Genomic DNA, 26,821 nt, shown 5'->3' with positions numbered 1-26,821 from the left:
ACCTCATACACACCTGGCAGGATACTGATACACTGTGAAACCCCATACACACCTGGCAGAATCCTGATACACTGTGAAAACCCATACGCACCTGGCAGGATCCTGAAACACTGTGAAACAACATACACACCTGGCAGGAAACTGATACACTGTGAAACCCCGTACACACCAGGTAGGATCCTGATACACTGCGAAACCCATACACACCTGGCAGGATCCTGATACATTGTGAAACCCCATACACACCTGGCAGGATCCTGATACACTGTGAAACCCCAGACAAACCTTGCAGGATCCTGATACACTGTGAAACCCCATACACGCCTGGAAGGATCCTGTTACACTGGTAAACCCCGTATACACCTGGCAGGATCCTGATACAATGTGAAACCCCATACACAACTGGCAGGATCCTGATACACTTTGAAACCCCATGCACACCTGGCAGGATCCTGATACACTGTGAAACCCCAAACACACCTGGCAGGAACCTGATACACTGTGAAACCCCATACACACCTGGCAGGATCCTGATACACTGTGAAACCGCATGCACACCTGGCAGGATCCTGATACACTATTAAACCCCATACATACCCGGCAGGATCCTGAAACACTGTGAAACCCCATACACACCTGGCAGGTTCCTTATACACTGATACCCCATACACACCTGGCAGAATCCTGATGCACTGTGAAACCCCACACACACCTGGCAGGATCCTGATACACTGTGAAACCCCATACACACCTGGCAGGATCCTGATACACTGTGGAACCCCATACACACCTGGCAGGATCCTGATACACTGTGAAACCCCATACTCACCTGACAGGATCGTGATTCACTGTGAAAACTCATACACACCTGGCAGGAACCTGGTACCCTGTGAAACCCCATACACACCTGGCAGGATCCTGATACACTGTGAAACCCCATACAAACCTGGCAGGATCCTGATACACTGTGAAACCCCATACACACCTGGCAGTGTCCTGATACACTGCGAAACCCCAGACACACCTGGCAGTATCCTGATACATTGTGAAACCCCAGACACACCTGGCAGGATCCTGATACACTGTGAAACCACAGACAAACCTGGCAGGATCCTGATACACTGTGAAACCTCATACACACCTGGCAGGATCCTGTTACACTGGTAAACCCCTTACACACCTGGCAGGATCCTGATACAATGTGAAACCCCATACACACCTGGCAGGATCCAGATACACTTTGAAACCCCATGCACACCTGGCAGGATCCTGATACACTGTGAAACCCCAAACACACCTGGCAGGAACCTGATACACTGTGAAACCCCATACACACCTGGCAGGATCCTGATACACTGTGAAACCGCATACACACCTGGCAGGATCCTGATACACTATTAAACCCCATACATACCCGGCAGGATACTGAAACACTGTGAAACCCCATACACACCTGGCATCTTCCTTATACACTGATACCCCATACACACCTGGCAGAATCCTGATACACTGTGAAACCCCACACACACCTGGCAGGAACCTGATACACGGTGAAACCCCATACACACCTGGCAGGATCCTGATACACTGTGAAACCACATACATACTCGGCAGGGTCATGAAACACTGTGAAACCCCATACACACCTGGCAGGATCCTTATACACTAATACCCCTTACACACCTGGCCGAATCCTGATGCACTGTGAAACCCCACACACACCTGGCAGGATCCTGATACACTGTGAAACCCCATACACACCTGGCAGGATCCTGATACACTGTGAAACCCCATACACACCTGGCAGGATCCTGATACACTGTGAATCCCCATACTCACCTGGCAGGATCCTGATACACTGTGAAACCTCATACACACCTGGCAGGATTCTGATACACTGAAACCCCATACTCACCTGGCAGGATCCTGATACACTGTGGAACCCCATACACACCTGGCAGGATCCTGATACACTGTGAAACCCCATACTCACCTGACAGGATCGTGATTCACTGTGAAACCTCATACACACCTGGCAGGAACCTGATACCCTGTGAAACCCCATACACACCTGGCAGGATCCTGATACACTGTGAAACCCCATACAAACCTGGAAGGATCCTGATACACTGTGAAACCCCACACACACCTGGCAGGATCCTGATACACTGTGAAACCTCATACACACCTGGCAGGATCCTGAGACACTGTGAAACCCCATAAACACCTGGCAGAATCCTGATACACTGTGAAATCCCATACACACCAGGCAGGATCATGATTCAATGTGAAACCCCATACACACCTGGCAGGCTCCTGATACACTTTGAAACCCCATGCACACCTGGCAGGATCCTGATACACTGTGAAACCCCACACACCTGGCAGGAACCTGATACACTGTGAAACCCCATACACACCTGGCAGGATCCTGATACACTGTGAAACCGCATACACACCTGGCAGGATCCTGATACACTATTAAACCCCATACATACCCGGCAGGATCCTGAAACACTGTGAAACCCCATACACACCTGGCAGGATCCTGATACACTGTGAAACCCCTCACACACCTGGCAGGAACCTGATACACTGGGAAACCCCATACACACCTGGCAGGATCCTGATACACTGTGAAACCCCATGCACACCTGGCAGGATCCTGATACACTGTGAAACCCCATGCACACCTGGCAGGATCCTGATACACTGTGAAAACCCATACACACCTGGCAGGGTCCTGATGCACTGTGAAACCCCATACACACCTGGCAGGATCCTGACACACTGTGAAACACCATACACACCTGGCAGGATCCTGGTACACTGTGAAACCCCAAACACACCTGGCAGGATCCTGATCCACTGTGAAACCCCATACACACCTGGCAGGTCCTGATACACTGTGAAACCGCAGACACACCTGGCAGGATCCTGATACACTGTGAAACCCCTACACACCTGGCAGGATCCTGTTACACTGGTAAACCCCATAAACACCTGGCAGGATCCTGATACAATGTGAAACCCCATACACACCTGGCAGGATCCTGATACACTGTTAAAACCCATACACACCTGGCACGTTCCTGATACACTGTGAAACCCCATACACACCTGGCAGGATCCTGAAACAATGTGAATCCCCATACACACCTGGCAGAATCCTGATACACTGTGAAACCCCACACACACCTGGCAGGAACCTGATACACTGTGAAACCCCATACACACCTGGCAGGATCCTGATACACTGTGAAATCACATACATACTCGGTAGGATCCTGAAACACTGTGAAACCCCATACACACCTGGCAGGATCCCGTTACACTGTGAAACCCCATACTCACCTGTCAGGATCCTGATACACTGTGAAACCCCATACACACCTGGCAGGGTCCTGATACACTGTGAAACCCTATAGACACCTGGGAGGATCCTGATACACTGTGAAACCCCATACACACCTGGCAGCATCCTGATACTCTGTGAAACCCCATACACACCTGGCAGGATCCTGATACACTGTGAAACCCCATACACACCTGGCAGGATCCTGATACACTGTGAATCCCCATACTCACCTGGCAGGATCCTGATACACTGTGAAAGCTCATACACACCTGGCAGGATTCTGATACATTGAAACCCCATAAACACCTGGCAGGATCCTGATACACTGTGGAACCCCATACACACCTGGCAGGATCCTGATACACTGTGAAACCCCATACTCACCTGACAGGATCGTGATTCACTGTGAAAACTCATACACACCTGGCAGGAACCTGGTACCCTGTGAAACCCCATACACACCTGGCAGGATCCTGATACACTGTGAAACCCCATACAAACCTGGCAGGATCCTGATACACTGCGAAACCCCATACACACCTGGCAGGATCCTGATACATTGTGAAACCCCATACACACCTGGCAGGATCCTGATACACTGTGAAACCACAGACAAACCTGGCAAGATCCTGATACACTGTGAAACCTCATACACACCTGGCAGGATCCTGTTACACTGGTAAACCCCGTACACACCTGGCAGGATCCTGATACAATGTGAAACCCCATACACACCTGGCAGGATCCAGATACGCTTTGAAACCCCATGCACACCTTGCAGGATCCTGATACACTGTGAAACCCCAAACACACCTGGCAGGAACCTGATACACTGTGAAACCCCATACACACCTGGCAGGATCCTGATACACTGTGAAACACCATACACACCTGGCAGGATCCTGGTACACTGTGAAACACCAAACACACCTGGCAGGATCCTGATACACTATTAAACCCCATACATACGCGGCAGGATCCTGAAACACTGTGAAACCCCATACACACCTGGCAGGTTCCTTATACACTGATACCCCATACACACCTGGCAGAATCCTGATACACTGTGAAACCCCACACACACCTGGCAGGAACCTGATACACGGTGAAACCCCATACACACCTGGCAGGATCCTGATACACTGTGAAACCACATACATACTCGGCAGGGTCATGAAACACTGTGAAACCCCATACACACCTGGCAGGATCCTTATACACTGATACCCCATACACACCTGGCAGAATCCTGATACACTGTGAAAGCTCATACACACCTGGCAGGATTCTGATACATTGAAACCCCATACACACCTGGCAGGATCCTGATACACTGTGGAACCCCATACACACCTGGCAGGATCCTGATACACTGTGAAACCCCATACTCACCTGACAGGATCGTGATTCACTGTGAAAACTCATACACACCTGGCAGGAACCTGGTACCCTGTGAAACCCCATACACACCTGGCAGGATCCTGATACACTGTGAAACCCCATACAAACCTGGCAGGATCCTGATACACTGCGAAACCCCATACACACCTGGCAGGATCCTGATACATTGTGAAACCCCATACACACCTGGCAGGATCCTGATACACTGTGAAACCACAGACAAACCTGGCAGGATCCTGATACACTGTGAAACCTCATACACACCTGGCAGGATCCTGTTACACTGGTAAACCCCGTACACACCTGGCAGGATCCTGATACAATGTGAAACCCCATACACACCTGGCAGGATCCAGATACACTTTGAAACCCCATGCACACCTTGCAGGATCCTGATACACTGTGAAACCCCAAACACACCTGGCAGGAACCTGATACACTGTGAAACCCCATACACACCTGGCAGGATCCTGATACACTGTGAAACACCATACACACCTGGCAGGATCCTGGTACACTGTGAAACCCCAAACACACCTGGCAGGATCCTGATACACTATTAAACCCCATACATATGCGGCAGGATCCTGAAACACTGTGAAACCCCATACACACCTGGCAGGTTCCTTATACACTGATACCCCATACACACCTGGCAGAATCCTGATACACTGTGAAACCCCACACACACCTGGCAGGAACCTGATACACGGTGAAACCCCATACACACCTGGCAGGATCCTGATACACTGTGAAACCACATACATACTCGGCAGGGTCATGAAACACTGTGAAACCCCATACACACCTGGCAGGATCCTTATACACTGATACCCCATACACACCTGGCAGAATCCTGATGCACTGTGAAACCCCACACACACCTGGCAGTATCCTGATACACTGTGAAACCCCATACACACCTGGCAGGATCCTGATACACTGTGAAACCCCATACACACCTGGCAGGATCCTGATACACTGTGAATCCCCATACTCACCTGGCAGAATCCTGATGCACTGTGAAACCCCACACACACCTGGCAGTATCCTGATACACTGTGAATCCCCATACACACCTGGCAGGATCCTGATACACTGTGAAACCTCATACACACCTGGCAGTATCCTGATACACTGTGAAACCCCATACTCACCTGACAGGATCGTGATTCACTGTGAAACCTCATACACACCTGGCAGGAACCTGATACCCTGTGAAACCCCATACACACCTGGCAGGATCCTGATACACTGTGAAACCCCATACTCACCTGACAGGATCGTGATTCACTGTGAAACCTCATACACACCTGGCAGGAACCTGATACCCTGTGAAACCCCATACACACCTGGCAGGATCCTGATACATTGTGAAACCCCATACACACCTGGCAGGATCCTGATACACTGTGAAACCTCATACACACCTGGAAGGATCCTGATACACTGTGAAACCCCACACACACCTGGCAGGATCCTGATACACTGTGAAACCTCATACACACCTGGCAGGATCCTGAGACACTGTGAAACCCCATAAACACCTGGCAGAATCCTGATACACTGTGAAATCCCATACGCACCTGGCAGGATCCTGATACACTGTGAAACCCCATACACACCTGGCAGGAACCTGATACACTGTGAAAACCCATACACACCTGGCAGGATCCTGATACACTGCGAAACCCCATACACACCTGGCAGGATCCTGATACATTGTGAAACCCCATACACACCTGGCAGGATCCTGATACACTGTGAAACCCCAGACAAACCTGGCAGGATCCTGATACACTGTGAAACCCCATACACACCTGGCAGGATCCTGTTACACTGGTAAACCCCGTACACACCTGGCAGGATCCTGATTCAATGTGAAACCCCATACACACCTGGCAGGCTCCTGATACACTTTGAAACCCCATGCACACCTGGCAGGATCCTGATACACTGTGAAACCCCAAACACACCTGGCAGGAACCTGATACACTGTGAAACCCCATACACACCTGGCAGGATCCTGATACACTGTGAAACCGCATACACACCTGGCAGGATCCTGATACACTATTAAACCCCATACATACCCGGCAGGATCCTGAAACACTGTGAAACCCCATACACACCTGGCAGGATCCTGATACACTGTGAAACCCCTCACACACCTGGCAGGAACCTGATACACTGTGAAACCCCATACACACCTGGCAGGATCCTGATACACTGTGAAACCCCATGCACACCTGGCAGGACCCTGATACACTGTGAAAACCCATACACACCTGGCAGGATCCTGATGCACTGTGAAACCCCATACACACCTGGCAGGATCCTGACACACTGTGACACACCATACACACCTGGCAGGATCCTGGTACACTGTGAAACCCCAAACACACCTGGCAGGATCCTGATCCACTGTGAAACCCCATACATACCTGGCAGGTCCTGATACACTGTGAAACCGCAGACACACCTGGCAGGATCCTGATACACTGTGAAACCCCATACACACCTGGCAGGATCCTGTTACACTGGTAAACCCCATAAACACCCGGCAGGATCCTGATACAATGTGAAACCCCATACACACCTGGCAGGATCCTCATACACTGTTAAAACCCATACACACCTGGCACGTTCCTGATACACTGTGAAACCCCATACACACCTGGCAGGATCCTGATACAATGTGAAACCCCATACACACCTGGCAGAATCCTGATACACTGTGAAACCCCACACACACCTGGCAGGAACCTGATACACTGTGAAACCCCATACACACCTGGCAGGATCCTGATACACTGTGAAATCACATACATACTCGGTAGGATCCTGAAACACTGTGAAACCCCATACACACCTGGCAGGATCCCGTTACACTGTGAAACCCCATACACACCTGTCAGGATCCTGATACACTGTGAAACCCCATACACACCTGGCAGGGTCCTGATACACTGTGAAACCCTATAGACACCTGGGAGGATCCTGATACACTGTGAAACCCCATACACACCTGGCAGGATCCTGATACACTGTGCAACCTCATACACACCTGGCAGGATCCTGCTACACAGTGAAACCCCATACACACCTGGCAGAATCCTGATACACTGTGTTACCCCATACGCACCTGGCAGGATCCTGATACACTGTGAAACGCCATACACACCTGGCAGGAAACTGATACACTGTGAAACCCCATACACACCTGGCAGGATCCTGATACACTGCGAAACCCCATACACACCTGGCAGGTTCCTGATACATTGTGAAACAACATACACACCTGGCAGGATCCTGATACACTGTGAAACCCCAGACAAACCTGGCAGGATCCTGATACACTGTGAAACCCCATACACACCTGTCAGGATCCTGTTACACTGGTAAACCCCATACACACCTGGCAGGATCCTGAGACAATGTGAAACACCATACACACCTGGCAGGATCCTGATATACTTTGAAACCCCCTGCACACCTGGCAGGATCCTGATACACTGTGAAACCCCAAACACACCTGGCAGGAACCTGATACACTGTGAAACCCCATACACACCTGGCAGGATCCTGCTACACTGTGAAACCGCATACACACCTGGCAGGATCCTGATACACGATTAAACCCCATACATACCCGGCAGGATCCTGAAACACTGTGAAACCCCATACACACCTGGCAGGTTCCTTATACACTGATACCCCATACACACCTGGCAGAATCCTGATACACTGTGAAACCCCACACACACCTGGCAGGAACCTGATACACTGTGAAACCCCATACACACCTGGCAGGATCCTGATACACTGTGAAACCACATACATACTCGGCAGGATCCTGAAACACTGTGAAACCCCATACACACCTGGCAGAATCCTTATACACTGATACCCCATACACACCTGGCAGAATCCTGATGCACTGTGAAACCCCACACACACCTGGCAGGATCCTGATACACTGTGAAACCCCATACACACCTGGCAGGATCCTGATACACAGTGAAACCCCATACATACCTGGCAGGATCCTGATACACTGTGAATCCCCATACTCACCTGGTAGGATCCTGATACACTGTGAAACCTCATACACACCTGGCAGGATTCTGATATACTGAAACCCCATACACACCTGGCAGGATCCTGATACACTGTGGAACCCCATACACACCTGGCAGGATCCTGATACACTGTGATACCCCATATTCACCTGACAGGATCGTGATTCACTGTGATACCTCATACACACCTGGCAGGAACCTGATGCCCTGTGAAACCCCATACACACCTGGCAGGATCCTGATACACTGTGAAACCCCATTAACACCTGGCAGGATCCTGATGCACTGTGAAACCCCATACACACCTGGCAGGATCCTGACACACTGTGAAACACCATACACACCTGGCAGTATCCTGGTACACTGTGAAACCCCAAACACACCTGGCAGGATCCTGATACACTGTGAAACCGCATGCACACCTGGCAGGATCCTGATACACTATTAAACCCCATACATACCCGGCAGGATCCTGAAACACTGTGAAACCCCATACACACCTGGCAGGATCCTGATACACTGTGAAACCCCACACACACCTGGCAGGATCCTGATACACTGTGAAACCCCATACAAACCTGGCAGGGTCCTGATACACTGCGAAACCCCATACACACCTGGCAGGATCCTGATACATTGTGAAACCCCATACACACCTGGCAGGATCCTGATACACTGTGAAACCCCAGACAAACCTGGCAGGATCCTGATACACTGTGAAACCCCATGCACACCTGGCAGGATCCTGATACACTGTGAAACCCCATACAAACCTGGCAGGGTCCTGATACACTGCGAAGCCCCATACACACCTGGCAGGATCCTGAAACACTATGATACCCCATACACACCTGGCAGAATCCTGATACACAGTGAAACCCCACACACACTTGGCAGGGTCTTGATACATTGTGAAACCCCATATACACCTGGCAGGATCCTGATACACTGCGAAAGCCCATACACTCCTGGCAGGATCTTGATACATTGTGAAACCCCATATACACCTGGCAGGATCCTGATACACTGTGAAACCCCAGACAAACCTGGCAGGATCCTGATACACTGTGAAACCCCATAGACACCTGGCAGGATCCTGTTACACTGGTAAACCCCGTACACACCTGGCAGGATCCTGATACAATGTGAAACCCCATACACACCTGGCAGGAACTTGATACACTTTGAAACCCCATGCACACCTGGCAGGATCCTGATACACTGTGAAACCCCAAACACACATGGCAGGAACCTGATACACTGTGAAACCCCATACACACCTGGCAGGATCCTGATACACTGTGAAACCGCATACACACCTGGCAGGATCCTGATACACTATTAAACCCCATACATACCCGGCAGGATCCTGAAACACTGTGAAACCCCATACACACCTGGCAGAACTTAAATAAAGGGAATTACGAGTGTATGAGACGGGAATTGGGTAAGATTGATTGGGTGGTGTTTCTGGGGGGATTGACAGTGGATAGACAATGGCAAGCATTCAAAGATAGAATGGAAGAATTCCAGAACATGTTTATACCGGTTTGGCATAAAAATAAACCTAAAAAGATGGCTCAACCGTGGATAACGAGGGAAATTAGGGACAGCATAAAATCAAAAAAAAGGGCATATCAACTGGCAAAAAAAAGCACCAGACCGGAAGATTGGGGGCAGTACAGGATACAGCAAAAGAGGACAAAGGGATTAATCAGGAAGGGGAAAATAGAATACGAGAGTAAACTTGCAGCAAACATAAAGACAGACTGCAAAAGCTTTTATCGGTATATCAGGAGGAAAAGACTGGTTAAATCCCAAGTCGGTCCCTTGCAGTCCGATTCGGGAGAATATATAATGGAGAATAAGGAAATGGCAGACCAATTAAACTCATACTTTGGTTCTGTATTCACAAAGGAGGACACAAATAACCTCCCAGGAATATCGGCAAACATAGGGACTAATGAGTGGGAGGAGCTGACAGAAATTAGTATCTCTAGGGATATGGTGTTGGGTAAGTTGAGGGGACTGAAGGCCGACAAATCCCCGGGGCCTGATAAACTACATCCTAGGGTACTTAAGGAGGTGGCCCTGGAGATAGCAGATGCTCTAAGGATCATCTTCCAGAACTCCATTGACTCGGGAACAGTACCCGTGGATTGGAGGGTAGCTAATGTTACCCCAATATTTAAAAAGGGGGTAGAGAGAAAGCAGGGAATTATAGACCAGTAAGCCTTACATCGGTTGTGGGCAAAATGCTAGAGTCCATTATTAAGGATAAAATAGCGGAGCACTTGACAAATGGGGAAAAGATCGGACAGAGTCAACATGGATTTACAAAGGGTAAATCGTGTTTGACTAATCTGCTGGAATTTTTTGAGGAAGTAACTGGTAAAATAGATGGGGGAGAGCCAGTGGATGTGGTGTACCTTGACTTCCAGAAAGCCTTCGATAAGGTTCCACACAAAAGATTATCATGCAAAATTAAGGCTCATGGAATTGGGGGCAAAGTATTAACGTGGATAGAGAACTGGCTGGCGGATAGAAAACAGAGAGTTGGAATAAACGGCTCGTTTTTGGAGTGGCAGGCAGTGACCAGCGGGGTGCCGCAAGGATCTGTCCTGGGACCCCAGCTGTTCAAAATATATATAAATGATCTGGATCAGGGAATTGGATGCAATATTTCCAAATTCGCTGACGACACTAAACTAGGAGGAGGGGTGGGCTCTGATGAGGATGTCAGGAGGCTACAGTGCGATTTGGATAGGTTGGGGGAATGGGCGGATACGTGGCAGATGCACTATAATGTGGATAAATGCGAGGTTATCCACTTTGGGGGTAAAAACAGGAGGGTAGATTATTATCTAAATGGCAATAGATTGGGAGATGGGGAAGTGCAGAGGGACCTGGGTGTTCTTGTGCACCAGTCACTGAAGGAGAGCATGCAGGTGCAACAGGCGATTAAGAAGGCAAATGGTATGTTGGCCTTCATATCAAGGGGGTTCGAGTATAGGAATAGGGATACCTTACTACAGCTGTACAAGGTGCTGGTGAGACCGCATCTGGAGTATTGTGTACAGTTTTGGTCGCCCCATCTGTGGAAGGATGTTCTTGCCATGGAAAGAGTGCAGCGGCGATTCACCAGGCTGATACCTGGAATGGCGGGAATGACCTACGAGGAGAGATTGAATAGTTTGGGCTTGTACTCACTGGAGTTTAGAAGATTGAGAGGGGATCTCATCGAAACATATAAAATTATGGCAGGCCTGGACAGGCTGAATTCAGAGAGAATGTTTCCAATGGCAGGGGAGCACAGAACCAGGGGCCACAGTCTAAAAATAGCGGGCAAATCATTTAAAACAGAGATGAGGAAGAATTTCTTCACTCAAAGAGTGGTGAGCCTGTGGAATTCCCTGCCACAGAGGGCTGTGAAGGCTATTTCAATAAATATTTTCAAGAGAGAATTGGATATATTTCTGAAGGCTAAGGGGATTAAGGGTTACGGAGAAAAGGCGGGGCCGGGGTACTGAACTGGTAAGATCAGCTAAGATCTCAGACGAAGATCAGCCATGATCACATTGAATGGCGGAGCAGGCTCGAAGGGCCGAATGGCCTACTCCTGTTCCTATCTCTATGTTTCTATGTTTCTATGATCCTGATACACTGTGAAACCCCACACACACCTGGCAGTAACCTGATACACTGTGAAACCCCATACACACCTGGCAGGATCCTGATACACTGTGAAACCCCATGCACACCTGGCAGGATCCTGATACACTGTGAAACCCCATGAACACCTGGCAGGATCCTGATACACTGTGAAACCCCATACACACCTGGCAGGATCCTGATGCACTGTGAAACCCCATACACACCTGGCAGGATCCTGACACACTGTGAAGCACCATACACACCTGGCAGGATCCTGGTACACTGTGAAACCCCAAACACATCTGGCAGGATCCTGATACACTGTGAAACCCCATACACACCTGGCAGGTCCTGATACTCTGTGAAACCCCAGGCACACCTGGCAGGATCCTGATACACTGTGAAACCCCATACACACCTGGAAGGATCCTGTTACACTGGTAAGCCCCGTACACACCTGGCAGGATCCTGATCCAATGTGAAACCCCATACACAACTGGCAGGATCCTGATACACTGTTAAAACCCATACACACCTGGCACGTTCCTGATACACTGTGAAACCCCATACACACCTGGCAGGATCCTGATACAATGCGAAACCCCATACACACCTGGCAGAATCCTGATACACTGTGAAACCCCACACACACCTGGCAGGAACCTGATACACTGTGAAACCCCATACACACCTGGCAGGATACAGATACACTGTGATATCACATACATACTCGGCAGGATCCTGAAACACTGTGAAACCCCATACACACCTGGCAGGATCCTTATACATTGATACCCCGTACACACCTGGCAGAATCCTGATACGCTGTGAAACCCCACACACACCTGGCAGGATCCTGATACACTGTGAAACCCCATACTCACCAGACAGGATCGTGATACACTGTGAAACCTCATACAAACCTGGCAGGATCCTGATACACTGTGAAACCCCATACACACCTGGCAGAATCCTGATACACTGTGAAACCCCATATGCACCTGGCAGGATCCTGATACACTGTGAAACCCCATACACACCTGGCAGGAACCTGATACACTGTGAAACACCATACACACCTGGCAGGATCCTGATACACTGCGAATCCCCATACACACCTAACAGGATCCTGATACATTGTGAAACCCCATACACACCTGGCAGGATCCTGATACACTGTGAAACCCCAGACAAACCTGGCAGGATCCTGATACACTGTGAAACCCCATACACACCTGGCAGGATCCTGTTACACTGGTAAACCCCGTACACACCTGGCAGGATCCTGATACAATGTGAAACCCCATGCACACCTGGCAGGATCCTGATACACTTTGAAACCCCATGCACACCTGGCAGGATCCTGATACACTGTGAAACCCCAAACACACCTGGCAGGAACCTGATACTCTGTGAAGCCCCATACACACCTGGCAGGATCCTGATACACAGTGAAACCGCATACACACCTGGCAGGATCCTGATACACTATTAAACCCCATACATACCCGGCAGGATCCTGAAACACTGTGAAACCCCATACACACCTGGCAGGATCCTTATACACTGATACCCCATACACACCTGGCAGAATCCTGATACACTGTGAAACCCCACACACACCTGGCAGGAACCTGATACACTGTGAAACCCCATACACACCTGGCAGGATCCTGATACACTATTAAACCCCATACATACCCGGCAGGATCCTGAAACACTGTGAAACCCCATACACACCTGGCAGGATCCTTATACACTGATACCCCATACACACCTGGCAGAATCCTGATACACTGTGAAACCCCACACACACCTGGCAGGAAACGGATACACTGTGAAACCCCATACACACCTGGCAGGATCCTGATACACTGTGAAACCCCATACACACCTGGCAGGATCCTGATACACTGTGAAACCCCATGCACACCTGGCAGGATCCTGATACAATGCGAAACCCCTTACACACCTGGCAGAATCCTGATACCCTGTGAAACCCCACACAAACCTGGCAGGAACCTGATACACTGTGAAACCCCATACACACCTGGCAGGATCCTGATACACTGTGAAATCACATACATACTCGGCAGGATCCTGAAACACTGTGAAACCCCATACACACCTGGCAGGATCCTTATACACTGATACCCCGTACACACCTGGCAGAATCCTGATACGCTGTGAAACCCCACACACACCTGGCAGGATCCTGATACACTGTGAAACCCCATACTCACCAGACAGGATCGTGATACACTGTGGACCCTCATACACACCTGGCAGGAACCTGATACCCTGTGAAACCCCAACACACCTGGCAGGATCCTGATACACTGTGAAATCCCATACAAACCTGGCAGGATCCTGATACACTGTGAAACCCCAAAAACACCTGGCAGAATCCTGATACACTGTGAAACCCTATACACACCTGGTAGGATCCTGATACACTGTGAAACCCCATACACACCTGGCAGGATCCTGATACACTGTGAAACCTCATACACACCTGGCAGGATCCTGATACACTGTGAAACCCCATACACACCTGGCAGAATCCTGATACACTGTGAAACCCCATATGCACCTGGCAGGATCCTGATACACTGTGAAACCCCATACACACCTGGCAGGAACCTGATACACTGTGAAACACCATACACACCTGGCAGGATCCTGATACACTGCAAAACCCCATACACACCTGGCAGGATCCTGATACATTGTGAAACCCCATACACACCTGGCAGGATCCTGATACACTGTGAAACCCCAGACAAACCTGGCAGGATCCTGATACACTGTGAAACCCCATACACACCTGGCAGGATCCTGTTACACTGGTAAACCCCGTACACACCTGGCAGGATCCTGATACAATGTGAAACCCCATACACACCTGGCAGGATCCTGATACACTTTGAAACCCCATGCACACCTGGCAGGATCCTGATACACTGTGAAACCCCAAACACACCTGGCAGGAACCTGATACACTGTGAAACCCCATACACACCTGGCAGGATCCTGATACACAGTGAAACCGCATACACACCTGGCAGGATCCTGATACTCTATTAAACCCCATACATACCCGGCAGGATCCTGAAACACTGTGAAACCCCATACACACCTGGCAGGATCCTTATACACTGATACCCCATACACACCTGGCAGAATCCTGATACACTGTGAAACCCCACACACACCTGGCAGGAACCTGATACACTGTGAAACCCCATACACACCTGGCAGGATCCTGATACACTATTAAACCCCATACATACCCGGCAGGATCCTGAAACACTGTGAAACCCCATACACACCTGGCAGGATCCTTATACACTGATACCCCATACACACCTGGCAGAATCCTGATACACTGTGAAACCCCACCCACACCTGGCAGGAACCTGATACACTGTGAAACCCCATACACACCTGGCAGGATCCTGATACACTGTGAAACCCCATACACACCTGGCAGGATCCTGATACACTGTGAAACCCCATGCACACCTGGCAGGATCCTGATACACTGTGAAACCCCATACACACCTGGCAGGATCCTGATGCACTGTGAAACCCCATACACACCTGGCAGGATCCTGACACACTGTGAAACACCATACACACCTGGCAGGATCCTGGTACACTGTGAAACCCCAAACACACCTGGCAGGATCCTGATACACTGTGAAACCCCATACACACCTGGCAGGTCCTGATACACTGTGAAACCCCAGACACACCTGGCAGGATCCTGATACACTGTGAAACCCCATACACATCTGGCAGGATCCTGTTACACTGGTAAACCCCATACACACCTGGCTGGATCCTGATACAATGTGAAGCCCCATACACACCTGGCAAGATCCTGATACACTGTTAAAACCCATACACACCTGGCACGTTCCTGATACACTGTGAAACCCCATACACACCTGGCAGGATCCTGATACAATGTGAAACCCCATACACACCTGGCAGGATCCTGATACACTGTGAAACCCCATACACACCTGGCAGGATCCTGATACACTGAAACCCCACGCAATCATTTTATATCACCATTTCTGTAATATTCTTCCTGTGATTGCAAGTGCACGCAATACCTGCCAGGGATTGACAGACTAACGGTGGAACTTCTGTCCATTCACAGTCTGTCCCTCTCCCAGTGTACACACTAACCCAGATAACCTGCCCACGGTCTGATACAGTAACAGTGCAAGTTCTGTCCATTCACAGTCTGGCCCTCTCCCAGTGTACACACTAACCCAGATAACCTGCCCACGGTCTGATACAGTAACAGTGCAAGTTCTGTCCATTCACAGTCTGGCCCTCTCCCAGTGTACACACTGACCCAGATAACCTGCCCACGGTCTGATACAGTAACAGTGCAAGTTCTGTCCATTCACAGTCTGTACCTCTCCCAGTGTACACACTAACCCCGATAACCTGCCCAGGACCTGACACACTAAAGGTGGAACTTCTGCAAATAGAAACATAGAAGGTAGGAGCAGGAGTAGGCCATTCGGCCCCTCGAGCCTGCTCCGCCATTCAATGAGATCATGCCTGACCATCCAAATTCAGTACCCTGTCCCTGCTTTCTCCCCATATCCCTTGATCCCTTTGCCATAAGAAATATATCTAACTCCTTCTTGAATATATTTAATGAATTCGCCTCCACTGCCTTCTGTGGTAGAGAATTACACAGGTTCACCATTCTCTGGGTGAAGATATTCCTCCACATCTCTGTCCTAAATGGCTTACCCATTATCGTTAGACTGTGACCCCTGGTTCTGGACTCCCCGGGAACATCCTTCCTGCATCTAGTCTGTCTAGTCATGTTAGAATTTTATAAGTTTCAATGAGATCCCCTCTCATTCTTCTAAACTCCAGCGAGTAGAAGCCCAATCGACCCAATCTCTCCTCATACGTCATTTCTGCCATCCCAGTTATCAGTCTGGTGAATCTTCGCTGCACTCCCTCCATGGCAAGGACATCCTTCCTCAGATAAGGCGACCAAAACTGCACACAATACTCAAGGTGTGGTCTCACCAAGACCCTGTACAACTACAGCAAGACATCCTTGTTTCTGTACTCAAATCCTCTCGCAACGAAGGCCAACACACCATTTGCCTTCTTAACCGCGTGCTGCACCTACAATCTTACCTTCAGTGACTGGTGCACAAGTATACCCACGTCTTGTTGCACTTCCTCTTCTCCCAATCTATTGCCATTCAGATAATAATCTGCCTTCCTGTTTTTGCCACCAAAACGGATAACCTCGCATTTATTCACATACTGCATCTGCCATGCATCTGGCCAATCACCCAACCTGTCCAAATCATGCTGGAGTTTCTCGACATCCTCCTCACAGCACACATGCCCACCCAGTTTTGAGTCGTCTGCAACCTTGATGATATTACATCTAGTTCCCTCGTCTAGATCACTTTCTATTTATATTGTGAATATCTGGGGTCCTAGGACCGATCCCTCCAGTACCCCATTAGTCACTGCCTGCCACTTGGCAAAAGAGCCGTTTATTCCAACACTTTGCTTCCTGTCTGCCAACCAGTTCTTTATCCAAGTCAGTACCTTGCCCCAATCCCATGTGCCTTAAATTTACACGCTAATCTCTTATGTGGAACCTTATCAAAAGCCTTCTGAAAGTCCAAATACACCACATCCACTGGTTCTCCCTTATCTATTTTACCAGTTACATCCTCAGTAAAATTCCAGTAGATTAGTCAAGCTTATACTCGCATGGATTGGGCTTATACACGCATGGAGTAAATCCATGTTGACTTTGTCCGATGCTGTCACTGTTTTCCAAGTGCTCTGCTATTACATCTTCTATAATGGACTCTAGCATTTTGCCCACTGCCGATGTCAGGCTTACTGGTCTATAATTCCCCATTTTCTCTCTACGACCTTTTTTGAATAGTGGGGTATCATTAGCTACCCTCCAATCCATGGGAGCTCTTGCAGAATCTATCGAGTTCTAGAAGATGACCAGCAATGCATCTACTATTTCTAGGACCACTTCCTTAAGTACCCTAGGATGTAGATTATCAGGCCTTGGGGATTTATCGGCCTTCAGTCCCGTCAATTCCCCTTACACCATTTTCCTACAAATACTGATTTCATTTGGTTCCTCCCTCTCATTAGACCCTATGTTTCCCGACATCTCTGGGAGGTTATTTGTGTTCTCCTTTGTGAAGACAGAACCAAAGTATGTATTTAATTGTTCTGCCATTTCTTTGAACCCCATTATAAATTCCCCTGATTCTGACTGCAAGGAACCTACGCTTGACTTCACCAATCTTTTTCTCTTCACATATCTATAAAAGCTTTCATAGTCAGTTTTTATGTTCCCTGCAAGCTTACTCTCATACTGTCTTTCCCCCCTCTTCATTAATCCCTTTGTCCTCCTTTGCTGAATCCTAAACTGCTCGCAATAGTCAGGTTTTCTGCTTTTTCTGGCCAATTTATATGTCCTCTCCTTGGATCTTATGCCATCCCTAATTTCCATTGTTAGCCACGGTTGAGTCACCTTTTATTTATTTATATACCAAACAGGGATGAACAAATTCTGCAGTTCAGCCACGCGATTTTTGAATGTTTGCCATTGCCTATCCACCATCAACCCTTTGAGTAACATTCCCCAATCAATCCTACCCAACCCGCGCCTCATACCAACATAGTTTCTTTTATTTAAATTCAGGACCCTAGACTCTGAGTCAACTACTTCACTCTCCATCTTAATGAAGAATTCTATCATATGATCGCTCCGACTCAAGGGGTCTCGTACAATAAGATTGCTAATTAATCCTTTCTCATTACCTAATACCCAGTATAAGATGGCCTGATCTCTGGTTGGTTCCTGAAATAAAGAGTAGATTGCCTTTCAAAAGCTAGGCTTTATTTACCTTAAAAAAGCAACAAGTACATGTTGAGCACCCAGTCTCAACCACTGTAGAAAACTGAATTTAAGATGGCCACCACAGGTCACATGGAATCAACTAACCAATAAGTTACAGCATATATCTCAAGGCAGGAAAACAGGCAACCAATTACAATGCTTCTTATAAAACAAGAATAATCACCACATTCACCCCTCCTTTTAAAATATACTTCAACCTAGGTAGCCTTTACAGTTTACAGTTAGTTATTTATGAATAGAGCAATACATGTATAATGCCTTCAACAATTTTAAAATGTTACTATTAATTTATTAATTAATTTAAAAGTCCTTTTTTAATCGGGCGACCAGATATCTTGTTCGTGTCGACCTTCTTAGCCTTGTTGGAGTTCCTTGCCCTCCCACACCACGAGACACAGAAATATCTTCTGCAGGGAGGCTATCAATATCCCGATTATCAACGGTTTCCGGATTGGAAGTCCCATTAGAAGGTAAACTGAGAGGGTCATGAACATCCATCAGGGGCAGACTAAGAGAATTGCAAGTGTCTGCAATAGGATTGGAAATGTTCGTAGTATCTGTGACGACATCAACATTATCTGAATTATGGCTATTGTTAATGTCCTCAAGAGAGGGTTGGCCACCACAAGGAGCTAAGTCTTTAACTGAAAGCGTACTTTGTTTCCCATCTTGGAATCGAATGTGAGCATATTGGGAATTTGCCTCCAATAGCTCCACCTCCTCCACTAAAGGATCATACTTTGACAGTCTAACATGGCGTCGGAGCAGCACAGGTCCCTGCATAGTAAGCCATGAAGGTACCGAATATCCTGTAGTGTATCTCCGTGGATAGTTGAAGAGCCTTTCATGGGGGGTCACATTAGTAGCCGTTGAAAGCAATGATCTAATGGAATGCAGGGCATCAGGCAGTACCATTTCCCACTGTGTATTCTTAAGGTTCCGGGATGTCAAAGCCAACATAACTGCCTTCCAGATCACCCCATTGTATCGTTCGCACTGTCCATTACCCTGGGGATTATACGGGGTAGTTCTACTAGTAGAAATTCCCCGACTCTGGAGGTATTCCTTCAACTGTGAAGACATAAAAGAACTTCCCTGATCCGAATGGATATACGCAGGCATCCCAAAGATGACAAAAAGCTGAGTCAGACATTTAATAACTGTAGCAGCTGATACATCTGCACAAGGAAAAGCAAAAGGGAACCTTGAAAACTCATCCACAACAGTAAATATATATCGATTCTGAGTCGTTGAAGGAAGAGGCCCGTTAAAATCAACGCTCAGGCGTTCAAAGGGAGAAGTAGCCTTTATAAGGTGAGCTCGTTGAGGCTTAAAGAAATTCGGTTTACACCGGACGCAGACAGAACATGACGAAGTCATCCGCTTGACGTCTTCAACTGAAAAGGGCAAATTCTTACTGCGTATGAAGTGTATCATCCTCGTAACACTAGGATGGCACAAAGCATTATGAAGATTAATAAGCGTATCTCCGTGAAGCACAGAACAATGAGCCCTCGACAGCGCATCAGTGGCAACATTGTCCTTCCCCGGACGATAGACTATATCGAAATGATAGCATGCCAACTCGATCCTCCACCTCATTATTTTATGATTCTTAATCTTTCCGAAATGTTTGACATCAAACATGAAGGACACAGATTTTTGGTCAGTTACTAACGTAAAATGTTGCCCAGATAAATAATGTCTCCATTTACGCAGAGCTTCTACTATTGCATACGCCTCTTTCTCTATTGATGAATGTCTCTGCTCACTATTGCTCAGAGTATGTGAGAAAAAGGCCACAGGTCTTCCATTTTGGTTCAGGGTAGCCCCAATTGCAAAATCGAAAGTGTCCGTCTCAATCACAAAGGGAACCTGCTCATCAATAGAATGCACAACTGCTCCAAGGATATCCTTTATAAGATTATCAAAACACATCCTGGCCTCCCATGATAGAGGATATGTCATAACCCGAATAAGGGGCCGGATCTTTTGCAAGAAGATTGCAATCCAATTAGAATAATAAGAAAACAGTCCGACAACTCGTTGCAAGGCCTTACAATTAGTAGGGAAGGTAACTCAATCAGTGGTCGCAACCGTTCTGGATCTGGTTTAATCTTGTTTCCCGAGATAATATACCCCAGTAAATTTACCTCGGTGGTCGAAAAGATACACTTCTCTTTATTGAAAGTTAAGCCAACTTTTTCCGCAACTTGAAGGAATCTTTCTAGATTAAAATCGTGCTCCACCCTTGATTTGCCACACACCGTGATGTCATCTAAATATGAGAAGCTGTCAGAGAGAGAGTTATCAATTATAAAAGCATCCATTGCCCGTTGAAAACAGGCGACACCGTTAGTAACACCGAATGGTACTCGGCAAAACTGGTACAGCTTTCCGCCAGCTTCAAAGGCCGTATATGGTTTGTCCCTCTTAGCGATAGGAATCTGATGATAAGCACTCTTTAGGTCAATAGTGCTAAAAAACCTTATATTGAGATACTTTATTGATAAGCTCATCAATCTTAGGCAGGGGGTACGCATTTAATTGAGTATACCTGTTAATAGTTTGAGAGTAGTCTATCACCATTCGCTTCTTATGTCTCTCATTAGTGGTGACAACTACCTGTGCCCGCCAGGGCGAAAAACTAGGTTCAATGATTCCTTCCGATAAAAGACGTTGAACTTCAGAATTAATAAATTCTTTATCCTGACTGCTTTATCATCTTGACTTGGTATCAATTGGCTTACAGTTCGGCATCAAATTGGAAAAAAGTGATAATGGAGAAATGAATAAAGAAGTTAATCCACAAATAGACAAAGGTGGCTTGGTTCCTCCGAAAGAAAGACTGAGGGACTCATGTCATTGAAGCACATCATGACCAATCAAAATGTCCGCACAGAGATTAGGCAGAATGGATAGGCGTATATCAGTATACGTATTACCTAGGAGATTTAATTTCACAAGGCAACAACCAGCTACTTGTGAGGTGAGAGTCGTCTGAGCCATACACACCTGACAGGAAACAGGCGAAATTTTCAAACGCTACTCCCTCACAAACTGAAGACTTATAAAGCTCTCAGTATTGCCCGTATCTATAAGGGCCTTCACTTCTAACCCATTAACTTGGGCCATAACTATCGCTTTGTTTAGGCCATGGGAAAAGGTGGCAGAAATTGATGCAATAAACGCCCTATCTAAAGGCTGAATGGTCGCAGAGGAGGCAACCGATTTGCAAACACGTGCATAATGACCTCCCTTGCCGCATTTACTACACACAGCCTCCCGGGCAGGGCACTTCAGACGGGGGTGCCGGGCGTTCCCGCAAAAATAACACTTCTGAATCCTAGAGGCAACAGCTGCCGAAGTAGAAACTGTTTCAGAATCTGGTAAGCCACTCCTATTAAATCCACGTAACTCCCTTTCATCCAGAACTGCCGAAACCACGGTCGCAGGCCGATCAAAAAGGGCATAAGAATCCGAACTTCCCTGAGCCAAATCCAATGTAGAGGCTTGCTCAAAAGCACTCTTAAGATCCAAGGTCTTATTTTCTAATAACCGCTGATGAATTGATCTAGACAGTAATCCATTAATAAATGCATCCCGTACCGACTCTTCCTTATGTTCTTCTGCAGACACGGCCTTAAAATTACAGTTAGCACCAAGGCGCCGGAGTGCTTGTAAATAAGCATCCAAGGATTCTCCCGCCTGCTGCCTACGGGCAGATAAAAGGTGACGTGCAAATACCTCATTTTTGAGTTGAACAAAAATTTTTTTCCAACGTAGCAATAGCCAATTCATAAGTTTCACAGTCCAAAATATACTTATACACATCCGGAGCGATGTAGTTGATTAGTATATCCAACTTATTCAGAGATTGCTGATCCAACACACCCAAAAAGCTTTTAAATGTACGATATCAATGTTTCCATTGATCACCCACTCCTGCAGAATTAGGGTCAGCATTAAATCGTTCCGGTCGAAGATATCATTCCATTATAGCAAAAGGTTAATAAATTGAAATAAAGAGTAGATTGCTTTTCAAAAGCTAGGCTTTACGAACCTTAAAAAACCAACAAGTACATGTTGAGCACCCAGTCTCAACCACTGCAGAAAACTGAATTTAAGATGGCCACCACAGGTCACATGGAATCAACTAACCAATAAGTTTACAGCATTTACCTCAAGGCAGGAAAACAGGCAACCAATTACAATGCTTCTTATAAAACAAGAATAATCACCACAGTTCCACAACATATTGGTCCAGGAAACCATCCCGTAAACACTCCAGGAATTCCTCCTCCACAGCATTGTTACTAATTTGGTTAGCCCATTCTATATGTAGATTAATGTCACCTATGATAACTGCAGTGCCCTTATTGCACACTGCTCTAATTTCACAGTCTGTCCCTCTCCCAGTTCCCTCACTACCCCAGACAAACTGCCCAAGGTCTGACACACTAACGGTGGAACGTCTGTCCATTCACAGTCTGTCCTCGTGTACACACTAACCCAGATAACCTTCCCGCATTCTGATACAGTAACAGTGCAAGTCCTGTCCATTCACAGTCTGTCCCTCTCCCAGTGTACACACTAATCCAGATAAACTGCCCACGGTCTGATACAGTAACAGTGCAAGTTCTGTCCATTCACAGTCTGTCGCTCTCCCAGTGGACACACGAACACAGATAACCTGCCCACGGTCTGATACAGTAACAGTGCTAGTTCTGTCCATTCACAGTCTGTCCCTCTCCCAGTGTACACACTACCACAGATAACCTGCCCTCGGTCTGATACAGTAACAGTGCAAGTTCTGTCCATTCACAGTCTGAACCTCTCCCAGTGTATACACTAACACAGATAACCTGCCCACGGTCTGATACAGTAACGGTGCAAGTTCTGTCCATTCACAGTCTGTCTCTCTCCCAGTGCACACACTAACCCAGATAACCTGCCCACAGTCTGATAGAGCAACAGTGCACGTTCTGCCCCTTCACAGTCTGTACCTCTCCCAGTGTACACATTAACCCAGATAACCTGCCCACGGTCTGATACAGTAACAGTGCAAGATCTGTCCATTCACAGTCTGTCCCTCTCCCAGTGCACACACTAACCCAGATAACCTGCCCACGGTCTGATACAGTAACAGTGCACGTTCTGTCCATTCACAGTCTTCCCCTCTCCCAGGGTACACACTAACCCAGATGACCTGCCCACGGTCTGATACAGTAACAGTGCAAGACCTGTCCATTCACAGTCTATCCCTCTCCCAGTGTACACACTAACCCAGATAACCTGCCCACGGTCTGATACAGCAACTGCAAGTTCTGTCCATGCAGAGTCTGTCCCTCTCCCAGTGAACACACTAACCCAGATAACATGCCCACAGTCTGATACAGAAACTGCAAGTTCTGTCCATTCACAGTCTGACCCTCTCCCAGTGCACACACTACCACAGATAACCTGTCCACGGTCTGATACAGTAACAGTGCAAGTTCTGTCCATTCACAGTCTGTACCTCTCCCAGTGTACACATTAACCCAGATAACCTGCTCATGGTCTGATACAGTAACAGTTCAAGTTCTGTCCATTCACAGTGTGACCCTCTCCCAGTGAACACCCTAACCCAGACAACCTGCCCATGGTCTGATACAGTAACAGTGCACGTTCTGTCCATTCACAGTCTGCCACTCCCCCAGGGTACACACGAACCCAGATAACCTGCCCACGGTCTGATACAGTAACAGTGCAAGTTCTGTCCATTCACAGTCTATCCCTCTCCCAGAGTACACACTAACCCAGATAGCCTGCCCACGGTCTGAAACAGGAACTGCAAGTTCTGTCGATTCACAGCCGGTCCCTCTCCCAGTGTACACACTACCACAGATAACCTGCCCTCGGTCTGATACACTAACACTGCAAGTTCTGACCATTCACAGTCTGTCCCTCTCCCAGTGTACACACTACCACAGATAACCTGCCCACGGTCTGATACAGTAACAGTGCAAGTTCTGTCCATTCACTTTCTGTCCCTCTCCCAGTGTACACACTAACCCAGATAACATGCCCACAGTCTGATACAGAAACTGCAAGTTCTGTCCATTCACAGTCTGACCCTCTCCCAGTGCACACACTACCACAGATAACCTGTCCACGGTCTGATCCAGTAACAGTGCAAGTTCTGTCCATTCACAGTCTGTACCTCTCCCAGTGTACACATTAACCCAGATAACCTGCTCATGGTCTGATACAGTAACAGTTCAAGTTCTGTCCATTCACAGTGTGACCCTCTCCCAGTGAACACCCTAACCCAGACAACCTGCCCATGGTCTGATACAGTAACAGTGCACGTTCTGTCCATTCACAGTCTGCCACTCCCCCAGGGTACACACGAACCCAGATAACCTGCCCACGGTCTGATACAGTAACAGTGCAAGTTCTGTCCATTCACAGTCTATCCCTCTCCCAGAGTACACACTAACCCAGATAGCCTGCCCACGGTCTGAAACAGGAACTGCAAGTTCTGTCGATTCACAGCCGGTCCCTCTCCCAGCGTACACACAAACCCAGATAACCTGCCCACGGTCTGATACAGTAACAGTGCAAGTTCTGTCCAGTCACAGTCTTTCCCTCTCCCAGTGTACACACTACCCCAGATAACCTGCTCACGGTCTGATACAGTAACAGTGAAAGTTCTGTCCATTCACAATCTGTTCCTCTGCCAGTGTGCACACTAACCCGATTAACCTGCCCACGGTCTGATACAGTAACAGTGCAAGTTCTGTCCATTCACATTCTGTCCCTTCCCCAGTGTACACACTAACCCAGATAACCTGCCCACGATCTGATACAGTAACAGTGCAAGTTCTGTCCATTCACAGTCTGTCCCTCTCCCAGTGTACACACTAAACCAGATAACCTGCCCACGGTCTGATACAATAACAGTGCAAGTTCTGTCCATTCACAGTCTGTCCCTCTCCCACTGTACACACTAACCCAGATAACCTGGCCACGGTCTGATACAGTAACAGTGCACGTTCTGTCCATTCACAGACTGTCCCTCTCCCAGTGTACACATTAACCCTGATAACCTGTCCAGGGTCTGATACAGTAACAGTGCACGTTCTGTCCATTCACAGTCTGTCCCTCTCCCACTGAGCACACTAACCCAGATAACCTGGCCACGGTCTGATACAGTAACAGTGCACGTTCTGTCCATTCACAGTCTGTACCTCTCCCAGTGTACACATTAACCCAGATAACCTGCCCAGGGTCTGATACAGTATCAGTGCAAGTTATGTCCATTCACAGTCTGTCCCTCTCCCAGTGTACACACTAACCCAGATAACCTGCCCACGGTCTGAAACA

Source organism: Somniosus microcephalus, unplaced genomic scaffold, assembly GCF_052327205.1.
Source record: "Somniosus microcephalus isolate GS21.2 unplaced genomic scaffold, FLI_Smic_1.0 unresolved_chr9, whole genome shotgun sequence".
Classification (NCBI taxonomy): Eukaryota; Metazoa; Chordata; class Chondrichthyes; order Squaliformes; family Somniosidae; genus Somniosus; species Somniosus microcephalus.
Note: the sequence above shows the minus strand (reverse complement) of the source record.